General features: G+C 38.1%; 1 long non-coding RNA gene across 1 annotated transcript in view; it reads right to left on the bottom strand.

The window, feature by feature from the left end:
• Positions 1 to 14,205, bottom strand: part of LOC141279531 (uncharacterized) — a 57,145-nt gene that overhangs the window by 12,217 nt on the left and 30,723 nt on the right. The gene's annotated exons all lie outside the window — the stretch shown is intronic.

Genomic DNA, 14,205 nt, shown 5'->3' with positions numbered 1-14,205 from the left:
TCTGCAAACAGTGAGTTTTACTTCTTCTTTTCCAATTTGTATTCCTTTTATTTCTTCTTGTTCTCTGATTGCTATGGCTAGGACTTACAAAACTATGTTGAATAATAGTGGTGAGAGTGGACATCCTTGTCTTGTTCCTGATCTTAGAGGAAATGCTTTCAGTTTTTCACCATTGAGAATGATGTTTGCTGTGGGTTTGTCGTATATGACCTTTATTATGTTGTGGTAGGTTCCCTCTATGCCGACTTTCTGGAGAGTTTTTATCATAAATGGGTGTTGAATTTTGCCAAAGCTTTTTCTGCATCTATTGAGATAATCATATGGTATTTCTTCTTCAATTTGTTAATATGGTGTATCACATTGATTGATTTGCATATATTGAAGAATCCTTGTATCCCTGAGATAAATCCCACTTGATTGTGGTGTATGATCCTTTTAATGTGTTGTTGCATTCTGTTTGCTAGTATTTTGTTGGGGATTTTTGCATCTATATTCATCAGTGCTATTGGTCTGTAATTTTCTTTTTTTGTAATATCTTTGTCTGGTTTGGGTATCAGGGTGATGGTGGCCTCATAGAATGAGTTTGGGAGTGTTCCTTCCTCTGCAGTTTTTTGGAAGAGTTTGAGAAGGATGGGTGTTAGCTCTTCTCTAAATGTTTGATAGAATTCACCTGTGAAACCACCTGTTCCTGGACTTCTTTGTTGGAAGATTTTTAATCACAGTTTCAATTTCATTACTTGTGATTGTTCTGTTCATGTTTTCTATTTGTTCATGGTTCAGTCCTGGAAGGTTATACCTTTCTAAGAATTTGTCCATTTCTTCCAGGTTGTCCATTTTATTGGCATAGAGTTACTTGTAGTAGTCTCTTAGGATGCTTTGTATTTTGCGGAGAAGTCTGTTGTCACTTCTCCGTTTTCATTTCTAATTTTATTTATTTGAGTCCTCTCCCTCTTTTTCTTGATGAGTCTGGCTAATGGTTTATCAATCTTGTTTATCTTCTCAAAGGACCAGCTTTTAGTTTTATTGATCTTTGCTATTGTTTTCTTTGTTTCTATTTCATTTATTTCTGCTTTGACCTCTATGTGATTTCTTTCCTTCTACTATCTTTGGGTTTTGTTTGTTCTTCTTTCTCTAGTTCCTTTAGGTGTAAGGTTATATTGTTTACTTGAGATTTTTCTTGTCTCTTCAGGTAGACTTGTATAGCTATAAACTTCCCTCTTAGAACTGCTTTTGCTGCATCCCATAGGTTTTGGGTCATTGTGTTCTCATTGTTATTTGTCTCTAGGTATTTTTTGATTTCCTCTTTGATTTCTTCAGTGATCTCTTGGTTATTTTGTCACATACTGTTTAGCCTCCATGTGTTTGTGTTTTTTATGTTTTTTTTTCCCCTGTAATTGATTTCTAATCTCATAGTGTTGTGGTAAGAAAAGATGCTTTATATGATTTCAATTTCTTAAATTTACTGAGCCTTGATTTGTGACCCAAGATGTGATTTATCCTGGAGAACGTTCCTTGCGCACTTCAGAAGACACTGTAATCTGCTGTTTTAGGATGGAATGTCCTATAAATATCAATTAAATCTATTTGGTCTGTTGTGTCATTTAAAGCTTGTGTTTCCTTATTAATTTTCTGTTTGGATGGCCTGCCCACTGGTGTAAGTGAGGTGTTAAAGTCCCCCACTATTATTGTGTTACTGTCAGTTTCCTCTCTTATACCTGTTAGCAGTTGCCTTATGTATTGAGGTGCTCCTCTGTTGGGTGCATATATCTTCTTCTTGGATTGATGCCTTGATCATTAGGTAGTGTCCTTCCTTCTCTCTTGTAACATTCTTTATTTTAAAGTCCATTTTATCTGATATGAGTATTGCTACTCCAGCTTTCTTTTGATTTCCATTTGCATGGAATATCTTTTCAATCCCCTCACTTTCAGTCTGAATGTGTCCCTAGGTCTGAAGTGGGTCTCTTGTAGACAGCATATATATGGGTTTTATTTTTGTATCCATTCAGCAAGCCTGTGTCTTTTGAGTGGAGCATTTAATCCATTCACGTTTAAGGTAATTATCGATATATATGTTCCTATGACCATTTTCTTAATTGTTTTGGGATTGTTTTTGTAGGTCTTTTTCTTTTCTTGTGTTTCCCACTTAAAGAAGTTCCTATAGCATTTGTTGTAGAGCTGGTTTGGTGGTGCTGAATTCTCTTAGCTTTTGCTTCTCTCTAAAGCTTTTGATTTCTCCATCTAATTTGAATGAGATCCTTGCTGGGTAGAGTAATCTTGGTTGTAGGTTCTTCCCTTTCATCACTTTAAATATGTCATGTCACTCCCTTCTGGCTTGTAGAGTTTCTGCTGAGAAATCAGCTGTTAACCTTATGGGAGTTCCCTTGTATGTTATTTGCTGTTTTTCCCTTGCTGCTTTCAGTAATTTTTCTTTAATTTTTGCCAATTTGATTACTATGTGTCTCAGCGTGTTTTTCCTTGGGTTTATCCTGTATGGGACTCTCTGCGCTTCCTGGACTTGGGTGGCTATTTCCTTTCCTATGTTACAGAAGTTTACAACTATAATCTCTTCAAATATTTTCTCGGGTCCTTTCTTCTCCTTCTGGGACCCCTATAATGCAAATGCTGGTGTGTTTAATGTTGTCCCAGAGGTCTCTTAGGCTGTCTTCATTTCTTTTCATTCGTTTTTCTGTATTCTGTTCTGTGGCAGTGAATTCCACCATTCTGTCTTCCAGGTCACTTATGTTCTTCTGCCTCAGTTATTCTGCTATTTTTTCCTTCCAGTGTATTTTTTATTTCAGTTATTGTATTATTCATCTCTGCTTGTTTGTTCTTTAATTATTCTAGGTCTTTGTTAAATATTTCTTGCATCTTCTCGATCTTTGCCTCCATTCTTTTTCTGAGGTCCTGAATCATCTTCACTATCATTATTCTGAATTCTTTTTATGGAAGGTTGCCTATCTCCACTTCATTTAGTTGTTTTCTGGGGTTTTATTTTGTTCCTTCATCTGGTAAATAGACCTCTGCCTTTTCATATTATCTATCTTTCTGTGGATGTGGTTTTTGTTCCACAGGCTGCAGGATTGTAGTTCTTCTTGCTTCTGCTGTCTCCCATCTGGTGGATGAGGCTATCTAAGAGTCTTGATGGGAGGGACTGGTGGTGGGTAGAGCTGGCTGTTGCTCTGGTGGGCAGAGCTCAGTAAAACTTTAATCTGCTTGTCTCCTGATAGGTGTGGCTGGGTTCCCTTGCTGTTGGTTGTTTGGCCTGAGGGGACCCAACACTGGATCCCACCATTGCTCTTTGGTGGGGCTAATGACAGACTCTGGGAGGGCTTACACCCAGGAGTACTTCCCAGGACTTTCTGTTTTCAGTGTCCTTGTCCTCATGGAGAGACACAGCCATCCCCCACCTCTACAGGAGACCCTCCAAGACTAGCAGATAGGTCTGGTTCAGTCTCCTATGGGGTCACTGCTCCTTCCCCTGAGTCCTGATGCACACACTACTTAGTGTGTGCCCTTCAAGAGTGGAGTCTCTGTTTCCTCCAGTCCTGTAGAAGTCCTGGAATCAAATTCCACTAGCCTTCAAGGTCTGATTCTCTAGGAATTCCTCCTCCTGTTTCCAGACCCCCAGGTTGGGAGGCCTGACGTGGGGCTCAGAACCTTCACTCCAGTGGGGGCACTTCTGTGGTATTAGTGTTCTCCAGTTTGTGAGTCACGCACCCAGCAGTTATGGGATTTGATTTTATTGTGACTGCACCCCTCCTACCATCTCATTGTGGCTTCTCCTTTGCCTTTGGATGTGGGGTATCTTTTTGGTGAGTTCCAGTGTCTTCCTGGCAATGATTGTTCAGCAGTTAGTTGTGTTTCCGGTGCTCTCACAAGAGGGAGTGAAAGCACGTCCTTCTACTCCACAATCTTGAACCAGTTTCCTCTGGTTGATCCTGTTTTGAGTGATGTACATATTTTAAATGAAATGCCTGAGGGTTTTAAATGACATTTCCTACTAATGTTGTCTCCTAGCTTATAAAGGGGAAATACTAACCTATGTTGGAGAATTCCCTATCATTTAGTCCTCAGAACATTAATTGCTCCTAGACTTTAGTTTCCTTTAACTAGGTTTGGGCTCCATCAAGTCAGTACTTAATTATTAATAATTCACATAATCAAAAAGTAGTAATTTTAATCCAAGTAAGATATTGACTTTAAAATAATTCAGTTTGGCTTCCAAATGGTCCCTTCTGCTTATCAGAAGTACTTTTGAAAATTTCCTTCAGATATAGCCAAAATAAGAAGACAACTGTCCCCACTTCATTACCAAAAACAGGTTGTTATAGCTTCAGATGAAATTACTAATATTAGCTTATTGATTTTAAAATACAGAGTCACTGCCATCTGGAACAAAAACATTAGCTGGGGGAAATGCATTGTGGATTGAAGATATTCCTAGGTTTCGATTAAATGACAAGCACAAATGTAATTCAGTGTACCCAGTGAAGGGTCTGTGTTTCATGTGAGTTTTGTTATTAATCTCTGTTCCTTATATTAAAGTATCTGATTTGACCTTACAAAGTAAACATAGAAAATAGCCTGGCATATACCAATCACCCTCTTGTTCGTTATTTCCATTTCTTATTTTGCAGTTAGGAATCAGTGAGTTTTTGAATACACATGGTTTGTTTAGTCTAGAGAGTTAAATTAATATTATGAGAATTTCCATTCTAATTTTTCTTATCTAGCTTATATATACTCATTTTTTTTCCTTTAGGAAACAGCAGAAACTAATGATGTTTATATTCTGTTTTACAGTGTTACAGCTGATTTTGAGAAATAGGAATTACCTTAGTTCAGAATATAGAAATCTAAGTAGGCTCTCAATTATTCACTTCTTTATTTACATAATAATAGTATGCAATATTAATAATGTGCAAAAATAATAATAATAACTACAGTGTACCGGGTACCTATTATGTTCTTGTCATAATGGTAGGAATTTTATATTCACTATTTCTAAATATTAAAGCAACATTGCAAGGCAGATGTTAATACTCACATTTTTAAGATGAGGGAATTGTGACTCAGAAATGTTAAGTAACTTATACAAGCTATACAGCTCATGACTGCCTAATAAGTGACAGAGCTAGAATTCAAGTCAAATTCTGTCTGAATCCAGAGCTTCTTCTCCGTTTAATAAGTCACATGATTTAGAATGTTATGTAGTTGCCCTTCATGTAAAAGAGATTCCATGGTCCTCATGAATCAAATATAAATTAATATCTGACGCCTAAGTGTCCAGTTTACAGAATATATCTCTCTTTCATTTAGAAAATATGTGAACATAAAGCCCCTCCTTAAAAAGATTTAGACCATGTAGCATCTCTTTAAAACTGAAAAGGAACCCTTCAAGTCAATGAGAATATAAAGTGGAACTTCTTTTGACTAGGGCTTTGATGCTTTTATTATTTATTTGTTTATTTTATTTAGTTTTGGCTGCGTCGGGTCTTAGTTGCGGCACGCAGGATCTTCATTGAGGCATGCAGGATCTTTCATTGTGGTGCGCGGGTTCTTTGCAGGCTTCTCTCTAGTTGTTATGTGCAGATTCCAGGGCATGTGGACTCTGTAGCTGTGGTGCGTGGGTTCCAGAGTGTGTGGGCTCTGTAGTTTGCGGCACGCAGGCTCTCTAGTTGAGGTGCATGAGCTCAGTAGTTGTGGCACACAGGCTTAGTTGCCCCGCAGAATGTGGGATCTTAGTTCCCTGACCAGGGATCGAACCCGCATCCCCTGCATGGAAAGGCAGATTCTTTACCACTGTACCACCAGGGAAGTACCACTTTGATGTTTTTAGAAGAGTCATTTCACTGTGTCCTGTAGAATAATTGCAACAGGATCCAGGCTGGCCATTAGAGCCAAGGAGAGCCTTAAGAGCATAGGAAAAATTGCTAAAATTTCTGAAATTTCATTTCATGTATACCCATTTAACCAACACACACAGAGTACTTATCATTAGGTTGGGCAGTGGCTTAGGCATGTAGATGAATGACAGATCTCTATTCTTGACTTTCTGAGGTCTAGTGTGGGGAACAGACATATAACCAGTGTTAAAATATCCAATGACTTATGTTATGGTAGAAGTAAGAACAGAGTTAAGTCCTCTTGTTCATGGCAGCTCAGGTCAGGGAAGGCTTTTCTAAGGAGATAAACTTTGGGCAGAGTTCTGAAGGATGAAATGGATCTACTACTTTTTTGCTATTGAGAAGATGGTGAACCAGCAAGGGCCACTATCTTACTTCCATGAACTTAGCAAATATGAGATTTTATGGGATGAGTGGGAAAACAATTCAGAAATATGCTGTCTATTAAAGCCATACTTAAAATAAAAGGATTCAAAGAGTAAAAATAAAGGGATAGAAAACGGTCTATCATAGTAGTTGAGGAGACCAATCAAGGAATCTGGAAGAAACAGAGAGTTTGAACAGACCAATCACTGGTAGTGAAATTGAATTTGTAATTAAAAATACTCCAAGCAAACAAAACTCCAGGACTGGACAGTTTCACAGGGGAATTCTATCAAACATATAAAGAAGATCTAATACCTATCCTTCTCAAACTATTCCAAAAAATTGAAGATGAAACACCCCGAAACTCATTCTATGAGGCCACCATTACTCTGATACTAAAACCAGACAAAGACACTACTAAACATAACTACAGGAAAATATATTTGATGAATATAGATGCAAAAATCCTCAACAAAATATTAGCAAACTGAATCCAGCAATATATAAAAAGGGTCATATACCATGATCAAGTTGGATTTATTCCAGGGACATAGGGATGGTTTAATATTTGCAAATCAATCAGTGTGATACATCACATTCACCAAAGGAAGCATATAAATCACATGATCATCTCAATAGACACAGAAAAAGCATTTGACAAAATTCAACATCAATTCATGATAAAAACATTCATCATAATTGCAATAGAGGGAACATATCTCAACATAATAAAGTCTATTTATGTCAAACCCACAGCTAACATCATACTCAATGGTGAAAAATTGAAAGCGTTTCCTCTAAAATCAGGAACAAGACAAGAATGCCCACTCCCACCACTTCTATTTAACATATTATTGGCAGTCCTAGCCACAGTAATCAGACAAGAAAAAGAAATAAAAGCCATCCAACTTGGAAGGGAAGAAGTAAAACAGTCACTATTTGCAGGTGACATGACATTTTACATACAAAACCCTAACGTCTCCACAAAAAAACTAGGGACTTCCCTGGTGGCACAGTGGTTAAGAATCCACCTGCCAATGCAGGGTACATGGGTTCGAGCCCTGGTCTGGGAAGATCCCACATGCCGTGGAGTGATAAAGCCCGTGTGGCACAACTACTGAGCCTGTGCTCTAGAGCCTGTGAGCCACAACTACTGAGCCTGCGTGCCACAAGTACTGAAGACCATGTGCCTAGAGCCTGTGCTGTGCAACAGAAAGAAACCACCGCAATGAGAAGCCCGAGCACCGCAACGAAGGGTAGCCCCTGCTTGCTGCACCTAGAGAAAGCCCATGCACAGCAACAAAGACCCAATGCAGCCATAAGTAAATAAATAAATAAATTTATTTTAAAAAACTATTAGAACTAATAAGTGAATTCAGCAAAGTTGCAATATACAGGATTAATGTACAAAATCTGCTGCTTTTCTCTATGTTAATAATGAGAAAGAGAAAGTAAAAAAACAGTCCCATTTAATACTGTACCAGGAAGAATAAAACACCTAGGAATAACTTAACCAAGGAGGTAAAAGACCTGTACTCTGAAAACAATAAAACATTGATGAAGGAAATTGAAAATGATACAAAGAAATGGAAAGACATCCCATGCTCATGGATTGGAAGAATTAATATTGTTAAAATGGCCATACTACCCAAAGAAATCTACAGACTTAATGCAATTTCTATCACAATACCTAGGACATTTTTCACAGAACTAGAACAAATAATCCTAAAATTCATATGGAATCACAAAACACCCCAAACTGCCACAGAAATCTTAATAATAAAGAAAAAACTGGAGGTATCACCCTCCCAGACTTCAGACTATACTACAAAGCTACAGTAATCAAAACAGCATGGTACTGGCACAAAATCAGACACTAGATCAAAGGAGCAGAATAATGAGCCCAGAAGTAAATACAGGCATCTACTGTGAATTAGTCTACACCAAAGGAGGCAAGAATGTACAACAAAGAAAAGGCAGTCTCTTCAGTAAATGGTGCTGGGAAAACTGGACAGCTATATGTAAAACAATGAGGTTAGAACATTTCCTCATACAATATACAAAAATAAACTCAAAATGGATTAAAGACCTAAAACCATAAAACTCCTAGAAGAGAACATAGGTGGAACACCCTTTGACATAAATCATAGCAATATTTTTTTGGTCTGTCTCTTAAGGCAAAAGAAATAAAAGCAAAACTAAACAAATAGGACCTAATTAAACTTACAAACTTTTGCACAGGAAAGGAAACCATCAACAAAAAGAAAAGACAACCTATGGAATAGGAGATAATAGTTGCCAACGATATGATCGACAGTTAATATCAAAAACATATAAACAGCTCATATATATAATGGAATATTACTCTGCTGTAAAACAAGAATGAAAACCTGCCACTTGAAGCAAAATGGATGGACGTAGAGAATATTATGCTTAGTGCAGTAAGTCAGACAGAGAAAGACAAATACTATATTATATCATTTATATGTGGAATCTAAAAACTAAAACAAATGAATGTATGTAACAAAAAAGAAACAGACTCACAGATATAGAAAACAAACTAGTGGTTACCAGTGGGGAGAGGGAAGGGGGGAGGAGCAAGATAGGGGTATGGGATTAAGAGATAACAAAGTACTACATAAAAAATAGGTAAGCAACAAGGATATATTATATAGCAGAAGGAATTATAGCCATTATCTTATAATAACTTTTAATGAAGTATAATCTGCAAAAAATATTGAAGCACTATGCTATACACCTAAAACTAATATAATATTGTAAATCAACTCTACTTCAATTAAAGAAAGAAAAAAGAAAAGCCAGTAGTAGAATGCAACTGATAAATCACACACACACACACACACACACACACACACACACACACACACACAGAAAACTATCAGGCAAATAAATGTGCACTAAAAGAAAGTCTGTTATACTAATTAGAAGCAAAATAGACAAACATTTTAATGAACATAGAAAAATATTATATTCTCTTAAAATGAAAAGGAGGATAAGAAGGAGGAACCAAGATGACAGAGTAAAAGGACGTGCTGTCACTCTCCTCTTGCGAGAACACCAGAAGCACAACTAGCTGCTGGACAATCATCGACAGGAAGACACTGGAACTCACCACTAAAGATATCCCACATCCAGAGACAAAGGAGAAGCTACAGAAGACAGTAGGAGGGGCACAATCACAGAAAAATCAAATCCCATAACCGGTGGGTGGGTGACTCACAGACTGGTGAACACTTATACCACAGAAGTCCACCCACTGGAGTGAAGGTTCTGAGCCCCACGTGAGGCTTCCCAACCTGGGGGTCTGGCAATGGAAGGAGGAATTCCTAGAGAATCAGACTTTGAAGCCTAGTGGGAATTGAGTGCAGGACTTCGACAGGACTGGGGGAAACAGACTCCACTCTTGGAGAGCACACACGAAGTAGTGTGCACATCAGGACCCAGGGGAAGGAGCAGTGACCCCATAGGAGACTGAATCAGACCTACCTGCTAGTGTTGGAGGGACTCCTACAGAGGTGGGTGGTGGCTCTCTTTCACTTTGGGGACAAGGACACTGGCAGCAGAAGTTCTGGGAAGTACTCCTTGGAGTGAGCCCTCCCAGAGTCTGTCATTAGCCCCACCAAAGAGCCCAGGTTGGCCCCAGTATTGGGTTGCCTCAGGCCAACCAACCAACAGGGAGGGAACCCAGCCACACCTATCAGGAGACAAGCAGATTAAAGTTTTACTGAGCTCTGCCCACCAGAGCAACAGCCAGCTCTACCCACCACCAGTCCCTCCCATCAAGACTCTTAGATAGCCTCATCCACCAGATGGGAGACAGCAGAAGCAAGAAGAACTACAATCCTGCAGCCTGTGGAACAAAAACCACATCCACAGAAAGACAGATAATATGAAAAGGCAGAGGTCTATTTACCAGATGAAGGAACAAAATAAAACCCCAGAAAACAACTAAATGAAGTGGAGATAGGCAACCTTCCATAAAAAGAATTCAGAAAAATGATAGTGAAGATGATCCAGGACTGTGGAAAAACAATGGAGGCAAAGATCGAGAAGATGCAAGAAATGTTTAACAAAGACCTAGAAGAATTAAAGAACAAACAAACAGAGATGAACAATACAATAACTGAAATAAAAACTGCACTAGAAGGAATCAACAGCAGAATAACTGAGGCAGAAGAATGGATAAGTGACCTGGAAGACAGAATGGTGGAATTCACTGCTGCGGAACAGACTAAAGAAAAAAGAATGAAAAGAAATGAAGACAGCCTAAGAGACCTCTGGGACAACATTAAACACAACAACATTCGCATTATAGGGGTCCCAGAAGGAGAAGAGAGAGAGAAAGGACCCAAGAAAATATTTGAAGAGATTATAGTCGAAAACTTCCCTAACATGGGAAAGGAAATAGCCATCCAAGTCCAGGAAGCGCAGAGAGTCCCATACAGGATAAACCCAAGAAGAAACACGTTGAGACACATGGTAATCAAATTGGCAAAAATTAAAGACAAAGAAAAATTATTGAAAGCAGCAAGGGAAAAACAACAAATAACATACAAGGGAACTCCCATAAGGTTAACAGCTGATTTCTCAGCAGAAACTCTACAAGCCAGAAGGGAGTGGCTTGACAGACTTAAAGTGATGAAGGGGAAGAACCTACAACCATGATTACTCTACCCAGCAAGGATCTCATTCAGATTAGATGGAGAAATCAAAAGCTTTAGAGAGAAGCAAAAGCTAAGAGAATTCAGCACCACCAAACCAGCTCTACAACAATTGCTCAAGGAACTTCTTTAAGTGGGAAACACAAGAAAAGAAAAGGACCTACAAAAACAAACCCAAAACAATTAAGAAAATGGTCATAGCAACATACATATCAATAATTACCTTAAACGTGAATGGATTAAATGCTCCACTCAAAAGACACAGGCTTGCTGAATGGATACAAAAACAAGACCCATATATATGCTGTCTACAGGAGACCCACTTCAGACCTAGGGACACATACAGACTGAAAGTGAGGGGATGGAAAAAGATATTCCATGCAAATGGAAATCAAAAGAAACCCAGAGTAACTATATTCATATCAGATAAAATAGACTTTAAAATAAAGAATGTTATAAGAGACAAGGAAGGACACTAAATAATGATCAAGGGATCAATCCAATAACAAGATATAACAATTATAAATGCATATGCACCCAACATAGGAGCACCTCAATACATAAGGCAACTGCTAACAGCTATAAAAGAGGAAATCAACAGTAACACAAGAATAGTGTGGGACTTTAACACCTCACTTACACCAATGGACAGATCATCCAAAAAGAAAATTAATAAAGAAACAGAAGCTTTCAATGACACAATAGACCAGATAGATTTAATTGATATTTATAGGACATTCCATCCAAAAACAGCAGATTACACTTTCTTCTCAAGTACGCATGGAGCATTCTCCAGGATAGATCACATCTTGGGTCACAAGTCAAGCCTCAGTAAATTTAAGAAAATTGAAATCATATCAAGCATCTTTTCTGACCACAATGCTATGAGATTAGAAATCAATTACAGGGGAAAAAAACGTAAAAAACACAAACACATGGTGGCTAAACTGTACTTTACTAAATAAACAAGAGATCACTGAAGAAATCAAAGAGGAAACCAAAAAATACCTAGAGACAAATGACAATGAAAACACGATGACCCAAAACCTATGGGATGCAGCAAAAGCAGTTCTAAGAGGGAAGTTTATAGCTATACAAGTCTACCTGAAAAAACAAGAAAAATCTCAAGTAAACAATATAACCTTACACCTAAAGGAACTAGAGAATGAAGAACAAACAAAACGCAAAGTTAGTAGAAGGAAAGAAATCATAGAGGTCAAAGCAGAAATGAATGAAATAGAAACAAAGAAAACAATAGCAAAGATCAATAAAACTAAAAGCTGGTTCTTTGAGAAGATAAAATTGATAAACCATTAGCCAGACTCATCAAGAAAAAGAGGGAGAGGACTCAAATCAATAAAATTAGAAATGGAAAAGGAGAAGTTACAACAGACACCGCAAAAATACAAAGCATCCTAAGAGACTACTACAAGCAACTCTATGCCAATAAAATGGACAACCTGGAAGAAATGGACAAATTCCTAGAAAGGTGTAAACTTCCAGGACTGAACCAGGAAGAAACAGAAAATATGAACAGATCAATCACAAGTAATGAAATTGAAACTGTGATTAAAAATCTTCCAGCAAACAAAAGTCCAGGACCAGATGGCTTCACAGATGAATTCTATCAAACATTTAGAGAAGAGCTAACACCCATCCTTCTCAAACTCTTCCAAAAAACTGCAGAGGAAGGAACACTCCCAAACTCATTCTATGAGGCCACCATCAACCTGATACCAAAACCAGACAAAGATACTACAAAAACAGAAAATTGTAGACCAATAGCACTGATGAATATAGATGCAAAAATCCTCAACAAAATACTAGCAAACAGGGGGCTTCCCTGGTGACGCAGTGGTTGGGAGTCCGCCTGCCAATGCAGGGGACATGGGTTTGTGCCCCAGTCTGGGAAGATCCCGCATGCCGCAGAGTGGCTGGGCCCGTGAGCCATGGCTGCTGAGCCTGTGCGTCCAGAGCCTGTGCTCCGCAACAGGAGAGGCCATAACAGTGAGAGGCCCGCGTACCGCAAAAAAAAAAAGATACTAGCAAACAGAATCCAACAACACATTAAAAGGATCATACACCACAATCAAGTGGGATTTATCTCAGGGATACAAGGATTCTTCAATATAAGCATTCTTCAATATATGCAAATCAATCAATGTGATACACCATATTAACAAATTGAAGAATAAAAACCATATGATCATCTCAGTAGATGCAGAAAAAGCTTTTGACAAAATTCAACACCCATTTATGATAAAAACTCTCCAGAAAGTGGGCAAAGAGGGAACCTACCTCAACATAATAAAGGCCATATACGACAAACCCACAGCAAACATCATTCTCAATGGTGGAAAAACTGAAAGCATTTCCTGTAAGATCAGGAACAAGACAAGGATATCCACTCTCACCACTATTATTCAACATAGTTTTGTAAGTCCTAGCCATAGCAATCAGAGAACAAGAAGAAATAAAAGGAATCCAAATTGGAAAAGAAGAAGTAAAACTGTCACTGTTTGCAGATGACATGATACTATACATAGAGAATCCTAACGATGCCACCAGAAAACTACTAGAGCTAATCAGTGAATTTGATAGAGTTGCAGGATACAAAATTAATGCACAGAAATCTCTTGCATTCCTATACATTAATGATGAAAAATCTGAAAGAGAAATTAAGGAAACACTCCCATTTACCATTGTAACACAACGAATAATATACCTAGGAATAAACCTACCTAGGGAGACAATAGACCTGTATACAGAAAACTATAAGACAGTGATGAAAGAAATTAAAGACGATACCAACAGATGGAGAGATATACCATGTTCTTGGATTGGAAGAATCAACATTGTGAAAATGACTATACTACCCAAAGCAATCTACAGATTCAATGCAATCCATATCAAATTACCAATGGCATTTTTTACGGATCTAAAACAAATCACCTTAAAATTTTTATGGAGACACAAAAGACCCTGAATATCCAAAGCAGTCTTGAGGGAAAAAAACGGAGCTGGAGGAATCAGATGCCTTGATTTCAGACTATACTACAGAGCTACAGTAAACAAGACAATATGGTACTGGCACAAAAACAGAAACATAGATCAATGGAACAAGATAGAAAGCCCAGAGATAAACCCACGTACCTATGGTCAACTAATCTATGACAAAGGAGGCAAAGATATACAATGGAGAAAAGACAGTCTCTTCAATAAGTGGTGCTGGGAAAACTGGACAGCTCCAT

This window comes from Tursiops truncatus, chromosome 9 (assembly GCF_011762595.2).
Source record: "Tursiops truncatus isolate mTurTru1 chromosome 9, mTurTru1.mat.Y, whole genome shotgun sequence".
NCBI classification, from domain to species: domain Eukaryota; kingdom Metazoa; phylum Chordata; class Mammalia; order Artiodactyla; family Delphinidae; genus Tursiops; species Tursiops truncatus.
This window is presented reverse-complemented; position numbering and strand designations above follow the sequence as displayed.